Below are 13,102 nucleotides of genomic sequence, written 5' to 3' on the forward strand. Positions count from 1 at the left end.
GATTTCCTCTGACATCACGCTGCCCACACTGACGCCCGCCAGATACGCCAGACCCAGCCAACCCTCAGGCAACCACACCCTCACCGAGCCTTGACCAGGAGCCAACCCTACGACAGTCCCAGATTCCGACGGCCACCGGACTACCTGAATTGCAAGTATCACCCAGCACCCTTTTTACACACCCCCTGGATTTAATTTTAAGAAGGCAATGAATGTGGTGATATGATCACCAGCCCACTGCAGAGGTGATCTCTGAACCTACAGGAAGACCACCTAAGAGGCTGACTCCACCTGACCAGCTGTCAATCAGCCAACCTGAATATAAACCTGAGCTGGCCCCTCCTGAGCCAGTCACACAGAGAGCCACCAAAGCATGAACTGGTGTTCATGGAACAAAGCCTGGAATAAAGCCTGTTGTACAGTCTTTTCTGAGTTTGTGCTTGCTTGCTGCTACTTCAGCACACCACAGTGTCATGCTTGTTGATGAAGCCTGTCACTGAGCTGTGTACTCCTCGATTTTAACATGACTGTTGTTAGAAATTGAAGTACCTTTAAAGAAATTGCTCGAGACAAAAATTGAGAACAAAGAACATTTATTTTACAACAATGCAAAGTTGGGTGCTTCCCCTTACCCTGGGAATACACACACATACTGGGGCTCACCCAACTTTTATACAGTCAATTTCAGTATCAGAGTGCCCTCCCCCTTACATTCTTCTGCCCCCTGGATGGGTTTGGCATAGGCAATCCTTCCTGCCTACGTGCAGTTTCAGTACACGGAGGACCAGGGGGTATCCTGTGGGTGTCCCATCATGTCATTGTCCTTATTCACACCTTCCTGATTCTCGGGGCTACAGTCTCTTGGTATGCAGAGTTGACTCATCCTATCTAGGGTTGGCTAATTTAATATGTATAAATCTGTGTAAGGTAAGCTAATTAGATATGTAGGACTTGGTTCTTCTATCTAGGGCTAGGAGACCTTTATCTGATCCAGACTACCTCAACTTCCTACATTCTATTGTATCTTACCATTCCTTTTCTTAGTCTTATGGTGGCTCTTGTCACACAGAAGATTCTTATGTTAATCGTGCTGACTCTGCTTTCCTGCATCCTAATCCCCAAGCTCATCCTGTTTGTACTGGTTACAGCCATTAACTGATGAATTTTACTTTCTTCCATGTTCATAATTTTAGATCAATTTTACCATCTCTCACAATCCTCACTTTTCTTTTAGATCAGTAACACTGATCTTTCACCATGATCAGTGTTACTGATCTTTGGTTACTGGTGTCAGTGTGACTGATCCCCCCCCCCCCACCTCCTCACTTTTCTTTTAGATCAGTAATACTGATCTTTCAAGTGTAAGGTGTTGTTTTACCCAACTGGTCAATAACCGAATTGTAGTCTCTGTGTAAAGTCTTTAGGTAGGGGAGCACCATGAAGGTCAGAGTAGCGAGTCCAGCTGCTTATTAGGGTTGCGAGTATCAGGCTCCAGTTCTCAGTAAAGAGTCTAGTCCATCCCACATCAGTCCGAAGTTGCCAAGTCTGAACATGGGCATGGGCAGATTCACGTTGAAATCTTGAAGCAGTGTCTTTAACCGCCCGACTTTTGTAAGCTTTGTCCTGACGAAGTATGTGAGAAATGCTGCCTTCAGCAGCGAACGAGTAGTAGTCTGTGAGAAACGCTGCCTTCAGCAGCGAACGAGTAGCAGTCGTCAGGCGATTCCGTTGAATTGTGGCTAGTATCTGATGTCCTCTTCAGCCCCGAACCCTTGGGCCACCGATCTCCGAAGGCTGTCTGGAGTCTGATATTGAGGTGCCAAGCAGCTCACGTTGTTGGTAACTGGTGCTCCCCTTCACGGGGTGATGAAAAGAGACCAAGCTGGGGGGGGTGGGGGGGATTGTTTCTCGTGATTTAATTGTGTTTTGCAGCTTGCCTGTGAGTCTCTCCCTGTGTGTGAAATGTACATTGATTAATCACTATGTAGGCTGTTAACTGACTATCGCTACTGTGTTCCCCCTGGTCCGTATTGAAAATGCCCTAAATCTATGCCCTGTCTACACTGTAAAGTAGCACAATTGTAACCTCTGCTGCCCCTATTCCAGGAGGACTTAAAACATAGCAAGTACTGAAGTGACATATACAGTTAACAAACAATACCCCAATAAATTAATAAACAGCTAAAAAAATAAACAGTTAAAAATACAACAATAAATGTAACATTGCGGCACTTTGTCACGGCGCAGTGTAAGTTTCAGGTCTGAAGGATGAGGAACTGCACGCCAGGTTGAGGGTTGAGTCTGTGTGTCGTGATGTTGTGGTTCGGAAGCTGGTTTGCTTCTTTGAATGTGGGTCCAGCCTTTCTCTCTTGTTCTTACTGCGGTGTCTGTAATTAAAAGTACACAGTAGGGACCATCCCAGGCAGGTTTTAGTTGATCCTCTTGCCATGCTTTTACATATAACCAATCACTAGATTTTAATAAAATGAATAACAATCTGACTTTCCTTTGTGTTGGTGTAAAAATTGTAAAATGAAACACAAACCATATTTCCATGGGTTTTGAAATTGTTAGACCTTATTAAAATGCAGTTGGAGCTGCTTGTCTGTATGGGGCACAACCCTCCAATTTGTTAGAGTGAGTACATAACAGACATTGCAGCACAAGAGCCCCTGCAAGAGAACTTGAAACATTCAACCTTTAGTTCTGCCTTAAGAACACAATTAGCCATAATGATTCGGCGAGTGATATTAACTGTATTGTAACTGAATTTATTTTAAAATAGCCGAGTGGGAATAAGACATGTCTTTTTTACTGCCGACGGCAATTAATTTGACGATTATTTAACATCGCTATTGTAATTGTAAAATTAAATGCCTTGTGCCACAGCTCACAACCATATTCCATATAATAACCATATAACAATAACAGTACGGAAACAGGCCATATTGGCCCTTCTAGTCCACACCGATTTACATGATACTCCAACTAGTTCAACCTACCTACTCCCTGTCCATAACCCTCCAACCCCCTCACATCGATGTACTCATCACTGCCACTGTAATATAGTTGAACTAACCGCTACACTACCCAAAGTGAGACAAGAGCCCATGCATTTTCTGACTAAAGGTCACAAGTGCAGCCAACAGATTACTTCAAGGCACTTTCAGCCTTGCTCCTCTGTGCAGCCATGTAATCTTTGAGAAGAGGCAAACATAACCAAGGGCATTAAAAGGGTAAAAATCTGGCAATTTTCTCTCCACAGAGAGCATTGGGGAGCCTGGAACCGATTGTTGATTTTGTAAAATGAAGTTGAACAGGCTTGTATACATTTTCAGACTGCTTGTGCAGTGAGTGCCATACACCATGGTCTTCTGATTCATTGGTGAGGAGGTGATCAGTAAGATGCAGCAGTGGAAGCGCTTGCTCAAAGGCTGGAGGAAAATTAGACTTAGACCTAGATTTGTCAGAATGATAAGAGTTTATGTAAAGCTGGCTTTAGATAGAAGAACATCACAGGTGCTCCTCAATTTACGATAGGGTTGCGTTCCAGCAGACCCAGCATAAGTTGAAAAAAAATCTTAATTGGAGACGTACCTTGTCTAACATTGACAGCACTGTATCAGTCCCCATACAGATCCCGCTGCCCCACTCTCTAACGACAGCGCTGTATCAGTCCCCATACGGATCCCGCTGCCCCACTCTCTAACGACAGCGCTGTATCAGTCCCCATACGGATCCCACTACCCTGCTCTCTCCCAACAGTCCCTGTAAGCTTTCCGAAAATGTGATTAACCAACGAGGCTACAAAAAATTCGCCTTAGAGGAATTATCAAAGTTTATTGGAAAAATCAACGATGCTTGTGATGACCTTTAACACATTATATGAAAGTAAATGACAGTCATGCTATTGTGTCATCGTAAAATCATAGGTAGGGGAGCACCTGTATTACCTTTCATATTTTTCCAATGTTGATTGCACACACAATCATTTAAGTACCGGCTAGTTTCTATAATATTGTACTTAAAGTTTTGCTGCATGAATCCTGGAGCTTGTGGAGTCATTAGTGAATCAAGAAATATTGGTGCCATGCCAATTTCTCTGTACCATGCCAATTTCCCAGTCCTGAAGCAGGGACGTAGTGAATAGTATCAGGTACAAGATCTGTGAGTAATTAATGCTATTATTATTCCTATGTGCCCAATTGTTCTGAACGATGCCACCAATTTAAATCATATTCCACCTATTGCAGTACTCACACACCACCATAGACCAGTTCACAGGTTTATTTCTCCATTAAGCTGAATCCAGTCGCGCAAGGTTTACCTCCGTGATTATTTACAATGTAACTTCCGCACTACCGGATTTAAATATAAACCTGATGAATGGGGGAAAGTTATCATGAATTAAATAACAGCGGCAATACAGAGAAATTGTGCTGAGGCATTAATTTCACTCCGGAGGAAAATGCACCAGAGAAATGAATGATTAAACTTATAGGAATCCCGATAGGAATCCCCAGAGGTATCTTTATTCTCCAGAGGTAGGTGATCTTTAAACGCATGGACCTTGACTGCTGAATGTGTAGAAGAAATGTACTAAATCTATTGATAGGGCTCCATACCTCTAACTGCAAGACAAGAGCCTGAAGCCTCAATTTCAAGTGCCACAGTGCACTTAAAGGGACATGCACACTCCCCCTTCAACTGGCTGAACCAGCCACTTTACACATCAGATCCTTTCTTTATCTTACATACACTTAAAATAAGACGTGTAGAACTCACCCTATTTGCGCAAACATTTCTCCCTGCAAATGTTATAACATCACTCAACTCTCAGGTACTCCCTGTGCAAAATCACATTTGAATACAATTTATTTCATAAATTGGAATTAACTGGTAGTTAAATTCGCTAATTTTACAGTATTGAAAAACGATCATTTATGACATTTAATCAATATTGGTCAGTGACTGAAGTGGGAAGTCGTGATTTATGAAATTATCTCTGGTCTCTACACTCCCACTCCCGACGCTTCTCCCAACATTCAGGAGCTGGCACACAGTCCCTGCCTTTTTCATGTTACTCATCTACTATTCCTTTAACTGCTTGCATCAAAATGTTAGCCTTTGCTTTCTGCTTATCCTCAGATGTCTGGACAAATGCTTTTTGTGTGATCTGTAGAAGCTGGGTTATTCCCTGCTCATGCCAATTTTCTGTCTTTTGTAATTTTCTCCTAATGTCTGGGGCTGAGTTGGTAACAAAACCTGTTAGTACCAATTGTTCCCCTGCTGGGGATTCTATGTCGAGACCCCCATATTGTATATATATTTGGTCCCAAAAATTGGTCTAACTGTTCGGCACATCCCTGGGGATCTTCTATCAGGGAGGTCAGTTCTTTCTTAAAGTTATTTACAAAACCGAGACCCCCTCCCACGGGAACCTCCCGCAGGGGTCTCATCCAGCTAACTTCTAGCTTATTATTTCTGACCCTGCCCTTTCTTCCAGTAGGTTACGTACCTCCGTACTGGTCAAGGGCACATTTACCTTCGTACTGGTCAAGGGCACATTTACCTTCGTACTGGTCAAGGGCACATTTACCTGCCCTTTCTTCCTGTAGGTTCTCACTCTGTTCTAAATTACAACAATCTCTCTCTCCTGTCAACGGAGATGGTAATCGACCGCTTTGTGAGCGAGTTACCATACCACTCCTATTCTCTTCTCTTTTCTCTAACTGTGGGGGAGGAGGGGAAGGTGCAGAAGGGTAGGTCATAGGAGGGGAAGGAAAGATAGGAGCCAGCATAGGAGGAACATAAGGTGGAGGGAGGGAATGTAGCACATCCCACCCCTGTGATTCAGGGACAAAAGGTTCCTCCTCTCTCTTATCCCTGAGTTCTTTCTCACTCAAAACCAGTTGTTCAATGGGTCCCTTGAGCCAGCAGGCTGCATATTCCCTGCTCTCAACATTGTCTCTCTCTGGTTTTGATTGAGCCAGATGTTCAAAGCTTGACACATCCATTCATCCTCGGATCCGAACTTTGGCCAGTACACGGAGCTCCCTTTAACCGGGCGTTTAACCCATTCAATACAACAATACCTGACCATTGTCAGTTTGTCTTTCCCACGGGTCCTTCCCGTGCCCCACTCAGATAACATCAACCCAAGCGGGCTGTACGTAGCTATCTGGTGTTCACATCCTGAACCAGGACTCTCTTCCTTGCTACTCATAATTCCCATACTGATAGGCAAGTAAAATTACTTTTACCGAGTTCCAGTAGCAATGCTCTAGCGCGCTTCCTCCCGTCGTTTGTTCTCAATGCCTCTTCTCGGATATCACTCGCTTCTTCCACTGACCAGCCACCCGTCGTCCGTGAGTCCAGCTGAATCAGCTGGGGTGCACCTACTCTCGTCGTCGGGGTACTCTGTCAGTGGAGGGAGTGTGATCCCAGACGAGCCCCCATTTGTTAGAAATTGAAGTACCTTTAAAGAAATTGCTCGAGACAAAAATTGAGAACAAAGAACATTTATTTTACAACAATGCAAAGTTGGGTGCTTCCCCTTACCCTGGGAATACACACACATACTGGGGCTCACCCAACTTTTATACAGTCAATTTCAGTATCAGAGTGCCCTCCCCCTTACATTCTTCTGCCCCCTGGATGGGTTTCAGTACACTTGGAGGACCAGGGGGTATCCTGTGGGTGTCCCATCATGTCATTGTCCTTATTCACACCTTCCTGATTCTCAGGGCTACAGTCTCTTGGTATGCAGAGTTGACTCATCCTATCTAGGGTTGGCTAATTTAATATGTATAAATCTGTGTAAGGTTAGCTAATTAGATATGTAGGACTTGGTACTTCTATCTAGGGCTAGGAGACCTTTATCTGATCCAGACTACCTCAACTTCCTACATTCTATTGTTACCTTACCATTCCTTTTCTTAGTCTTATGGTGGCTCTTGTCACAAAGAAGATTCTTATGTTAATCGTGCTGACTCTGCTTTCCTGCATCCTAATCCCCAAGCTCATCCTGTTTGTACTGGTTACAGCCATTAACTGATGAATTTTACTTTCTTCCATGTTCATAATTTTAGATCAATTTTCCCATCTCTCACACTGTTGTCAGTGGTCACCTCCCTGGAAGAGCTTCAGCCAATGGTCTTGTGAGAGATGAGTAAACTTGACATGAAAATATGAAAGATGGGGAAACTAGTACAGACACATGGAGTGATGGATTAAACTAGTATGAACAGGCTAAGCATGGAAATTAGGATGCAGGAAGCAGAGTCAGCCTATGTAAGATAAGAACCTTCAAGTCCTTTCGACAGGATCAGTGAGCCCACCCTATGAATAAGATAAGGAGAGTCAAGGAATAATGGAATGTAGGAAGTAGAGGTAATATGAATGAGATAAGGGTCTCCTAGCCCTAGACAGAAGTACCAAGTTCTACATATATAATTAGTAAGCCTTACACAGATTTATCAAGTTATGTATATTAAATTAGTAAACCCTAGACAGGATTAGCGAACTCTGCATATGAAGAGACGTAGCTCTGAGAGTCGGAAAGGTGTGAATGGGGACAAGGGCAAGGTTGTGAATAAGGACAATGAGGATAATGACATGAGAAGACACCGACAGGATACCCCCTGGTCCTCCAAGTGCACAGAAACAGTACGTAGGCAGGCAGGATTACCTAATGCCAAACCGCTCCAGGAGGCAGAAGAATGTAAGGGGGAGGGTATTCCTATACTGAAATGAACTGTATAAAAGTTGGGTGAGCCCCAGTGTATGTGTGTATTCCCATGGTAAGGGGAAGCACCCAACTTTGCATTGTTGTTTAATAAATGTTCTTTGTTCTCAATTTTTGTCTCGAGCAATTTCTGTGAAGGTACATCTATTTCTAACAGTCTCAATGCAGTCCTTTCATCCTGCACCCATCACTTGCCCCACATCCTGATCTCCCTACAAATTGGCTTGGTGGGGCCAAGGAACAGCATTGAAAACACCATGGTGTTCTCTCCTCTGGTGGCAAATGTGACGTGCGCTTGAAACTGCGATAAGACGGTTTTTATGTTGGCATAGTTGAAGTGGCAAGTTGCATTCATGCAATATCAGGGTGGGAAGTTTGGGCTTCGTAGATGGGACCATAAAGCTCCTGCATGGTTTTACCCTCATGAGCCGAAGGTGGAAAGTAAACTGCGGTGATGAGTCTGTATTTCTATCGCCGTTGCAGTCCATCTCTTGGAGACCAGCCAGCCCAACTTTCCCTGAGCCCGGGGCCCAACCATCTGACCCTCACCCAGCCCAGACCCCGTGCGCCCGAGCCTGGACCCTGCGCGTCCGATACTCACCGAGCCGATGTGGTGAAATGTCACTGGCACTACATCCCCTATGCAAGGCTGGCCCGCCTTTCCTCTGTAACTCCTAACCGTGGAATCCCCTAATAAAGGCAGTTACGCCTCCCTCGGTACCAGTCGTGGAATCGGGCCAGAACAGTAGCACGTGTATCGTCTTAAGATGTAAGTAATAGTGTATCATCCGAACCCCATCCCACCGACACTTACCCGTCGCAGTTTTATTTTTTGTTGTTTCCGGATTCTTCCCACTTCGCCCCTTTATTTCCCTTTTTTTCCGGACCCGGGAGCAGATTCCACCTCGAAAGGGTCGGGGAAACCTCTTTGCGCATGTGTTGTTGCTGCGGCTCCTGATTGACAGCTCCCCTCCAGGGGAGTGGCTTGCTTGTCACGTGATGGCGTGTCCTGCCGAGGCGTGTGCGATCTGACGTCTCAGAACCCGCGAACGTCGCTGAGCGCAGTTCCCTCAGCAACGGACCGGTCTACGGAGGAAATCACGGCCTGGGCCCGGAGGTGGAGGTGAGACTTGCCGCGGGCAGGCGGAGCGGTCGGAGGGCTGCACTGCCCTGAGGTGGAGCCGGTGCTGCCGGGGGTGAGGGCGGCCTGAGGGAGGAGGGAGGGCAGCACCGAGGTTCGAGCGGGTTCCGGGGGGGGGGGGGTGGAGAGGAGAGGGGGGGGGGGGGGTGAGGGTGGAGAGGAGAGGGGGGGGGGGAATCAGAAAGGGGAGAAGAGTGAGGGAGCAGGAGTGGGAAAGGGGGCAGGAAGAGTGAGGGAGTGGGTGCGAAGGAAGGAGGGAAGGGGAGGACGTTGAGCGGAGAGGGTGGGAGGTATGGGAAAGCACTTCACCCAATCGAACAGCCTGGTGAGACACGAGCGAGTTCACGTAAAGTTTGCTGAGGGTGGAATATTTAAACATCACTCACTCAAACACCAGGAGGGACTGGAGTCTTGTGGTTATTGAGGCCAATTGTTGTCAATTTGTAATTTGTTTTCGAGTTCAAGTTTATTGTCACATAGACAAAGTTGCAGTGAGGACGTTTGTTTTGGAGTAGTCTAGCTTGACATCCTGTACATAATCCAACAAATAAGTCACAGTGCAAGAGTGCAGTTACAGGGACAGATCAGTCAGTTCAAGGCAAAAGCAGAATTATTTTACAAATGTGAGGATCATTCAAGTGTCTGATAGCAGGGAAGGAAACTGCCCTTGAATTTGGTGGTGTGTGATCTCACACTCGTGAATTTTTTTTCCATGGGGAGGACGGGAAAGGGAATGTGTCTGGAGAAGAGTGAGTTTTTACATATTGGCAGCAGGAAGTGGAGGTGGAATAGATGCTCTCTGTCAATGTTAGTGATTATATATTTTGAAACATTAACAATACAACAAGGTTGAAGGCTCCCTGGCCCATGAAATCCATGCTGCCCAATTTACCTACCAATCACGGGGAATGTACAGATTCCTTACAGGCAGGACTGGATTCGAACCTAGGTCATTGGTGCTACAATTTCAAAAATTGAATTTTATGTCCTGGATCTGTACCAAATAAAGCAGCTGTGTTTGAAAACTTTGTCTCATCCCCTTGTATCTCTGTAATATACTCATTGTAGAGAACAAAGACAAGGCCATTCTGTCCATCTGGGACCACACTGTGAGCATCCTGGTATCTTCCCTCCTGTCTGTATTTCTGCCCCATACTAGTCCCCAACCACCTCACCCTGCTGAATACTCTTCAGTTTCTTTCTCCTCTCTGTATTCACTGAGCTTCTACTTCTGGATAGCTGGAGTTGGCCATATGCCCCCTCGAGTCTTTTCTGCCAGTCAATAAGATCATGGCTGATCTGATCATGATCATGGACTCAGCTCCACCTACCTGCCTGTTCCCCACAACATTAAAATTATCTGTACGTGTCTTAAATACTTTCTACAAGGCAACCTCCACTGCTTAATTGGGCAGAGAATTCCATAGATTTCCCCACTCTGTGTGAAGCCAATTTCCGATCCACCTGATGGCGAGGCATAAATGTGCTGGAGAAACTCACCAGGTCTTCAAGCATCAGGGATTGTAGGGCAATTGGGTGTGATTGGGTGGCACAGGCTTGTGGGCTGAAATGGCCTGTTAACGTGCTGTATGACAAAAATCTGTAAGATCGTGTGGGAGCAGCTCAGCACCTTGACCAAATGTTCCATTTCATGTTCAAGTTGTAACAAGATAAAATCAGCGGGTTTTCAAGGAATCAGATCAATGAGGGAGAAATAACATTTACAGGGTGTAAAAGTGTAGAAAAGTGCAGTGAGTAACATGAAAGACCAACAAAACAAAATGCCCTTCTCATCGCAGACTCTGGTTTGGGATGGTGGCTTGGAGAGTCTCAGAGGAACTGGGACCAATTGTGATTCCAGTGTGAGAAGTTGAAAGAACTTGCTCACTACTCACACTTATCTAATCTACACATTCTAGTTGCTCAGAGCTCTCCAAACCAACAGTGAAAAACAGGCCCTGGCATTGTTCGCTTAATTTATCCTCTCACAATGTTTATGTCCCATGTGCAGGTTTCAAGGCCTAATGGACCCCATAAATCTGGACCTTGACTTGCTGATCTTCCCAGTTAACAGGCCTGCTCATTTTGAGAACTATGAGCGGACAACTCCATTTTAAACAAAAAGATGTGTCATTAGCCCTCTTGTTCCACAGGTTCAAGTTTATTATCAACTGACTGATACAACCAGATCATACAGCGTTTCTCTGGACCAAATTATTTATTTAAATTTAGACCTACAGCATGGTGACAGGCCCTTTCAGCCCATGAGCCCGTACTGCCCAATTACACCCAATTAACCTACAATCCCTGGTAAGTTTTGGAGGGTGGGAGGAAACTGGATCTCATGGGGTAAACTGCAAACACAGGGAGAGCATGCAAACTCCTTGCAGATAGCCTGGGATCTTAACCCTCGTCCCAATTGCTGGTGCTGTAACAGCATTGCAATAACCACTACATTAACCGTGCTGCTCATGAATCTCAGAGCCTGCAGGAAGAACCTATTTCCCAGTCTGGCAGCCCTGATTTTGATGCTCTTTCATCTTCTACCTGATGGAAGTGGGTCAAAGATGCTGGCAGCTGAAGCAACTCAATGGTTCAGGCGTCATCAGTGGGAGAAAAATAATTATGAATGTTTCAGCCCAGAAACCCTCATCTAGACTCAATAAAGTGGTTAGGCTCAAAATGTTGACCATTCAGCAGATGGTGTTTAGCTCCACACTCCAGAAGTGTCTAGTGTCTTGGCTTTTTTTCCAGGGATTGTTATCTGATTGTACGACAACCTGATGAGAGCGTTCTCTGGTCCTCAGCGCAAAACACGCAGACATACAACCAGACATAACACACATTCAGGCCAAGTATTTCATCTATACAAATAAATAAATATTTTGAACAAATCACAAGAAAAAGGAATAAAGTAGGCCATTTGGCCCATCAAGTCTGCTTTGCAAATCCACCCTGATCTAAATTATTCTCACATCTAGTTCCAAATTCTGGTATTTTCCCCATATCCCTCAATACCTTATTAATTAGATACACTTAAACTCCCCCAATGATCTGGCCTCCACAGCTGTATGTGGCAATGAATTTCACAAATCTACATACCTCTGGTTAAATAAATTTCTCCTCGTCTGTTTTAAATGGGTACTTTCAAATTCTAAGACTGTCCCTTCTTGTCCTAGATTCATTCATTATTCATATTTACAAATGAGTGTCTCGGATTGTTAGTGTGAGCAGGTCAGTGATTGTCACTTTTATAGTCCTGTGAATTGACCTCTGATCCATTTCTCTGCTCCATTGCACAGCCATGCCACACTGTGATACATTCGACCAGGACACTCTCAATAGAGCTCCTGTAGAAGATTGACATAATGGTGGCTGCTAGCTTTACCCACTGCTCGTTGCTAGCTTTCCCCACTTCAGTCTTCTCAGGAAATGCAGGTGCTGTTGTGCCTGACAAATGAGGAGATGTTGAAAGTCCACAATAAGATAGTTCACTAGTTAAAGTGAACTCCAAGGAACCTGGTGTTCTGCCCAATGCTAAGCACCTTCATCATCACCTTGAACACCTGAGTTACCACTTTTCAGGGTACCCTGTCTCTCTACCCCTCAGGTCTCTCTGGGTCCAAGGTGCGACCATTTTTACAGGAGAATCAACGTAGATTGATGCTGAAAAGACTGGCTAAAAGTTCATGCAGCATTTCAGTGTGTTTTTACTTTTATCAAAATCACACCCAGGCTGGGAAATAGCTTCTTCCCACATGCTGTGAGATTGGTGAACGGTGTCTTGTAACCTTCGGTTTCTCATAAAGAAAAGGAGTGAATCCAGATTGGACTAGATTAGAATTAGATAAAATAGGGGAAAAGATACCTGAACACATATTATATAAATGGGATGAAAAATTGGTACAACGTAGGAGTTCTCCAGTATTACATCATCTCAATATTTGGAAGAAGATTCATGTAGAAAGAAATAAAACAAATTATCAATTAACTAATATTGACGCAAAACAAGTTACTCCCTTTTACAATAGATAACCTTTCCTTTAGAGAATGGGAGAAAAAAGGGATCAAAAGAATAGAAAATTGTTTTTCAGGAAATAGATTATTATCCTTTGAACAAATGAAAGATAAATACACTATAACTCAAGATACAGTGCTGGCATATTACCAATTGAGATCCTACTTGAAGGACAAATTAGGAAGCAGTCTGAGGT

General features: G+C 44.5%; 1 long non-coding RNA gene and 1 pseudogene across 1 annotated transcript; one reads left to right on the forward strand and one right to left on the reverse strand.

The window, feature by feature from the left end:
* Window positions 1–13,102, forward strand: part of LOC138763116 (zinc finger protein 229-like) — a 93,301-nt pseudogene that overhangs the window by 42,676 nt on the left and 37,523 nt on the right.
* Window positions 577–9,259, reverse strand: LOC138763125 (uncharacterized). The gene is made up of 2 exons (XR_011357328.1): window positions 8,562–9,259; window positions 577–2,387 (listed from the first exon to the last, which is right to left on the reverse strand). It is a non-coding gene; the product is annotated as an uncharacterized lncRNA (long non-coding RNA).

The sequence above is a fragment of the Narcine bancroftii genome, chromosome 5 (assembly GCF_036971445.1).
Source record: "Narcine bancroftii isolate sNarBan1 chromosome 5, sNarBan1.hap1, whole genome shotgun sequence".
Classification (NCBI taxonomy): Eukaryota; Metazoa; Chordata; class Chondrichthyes; order Torpediniformes; family Narcinidae; genus Narcine; species Narcine bancroftii.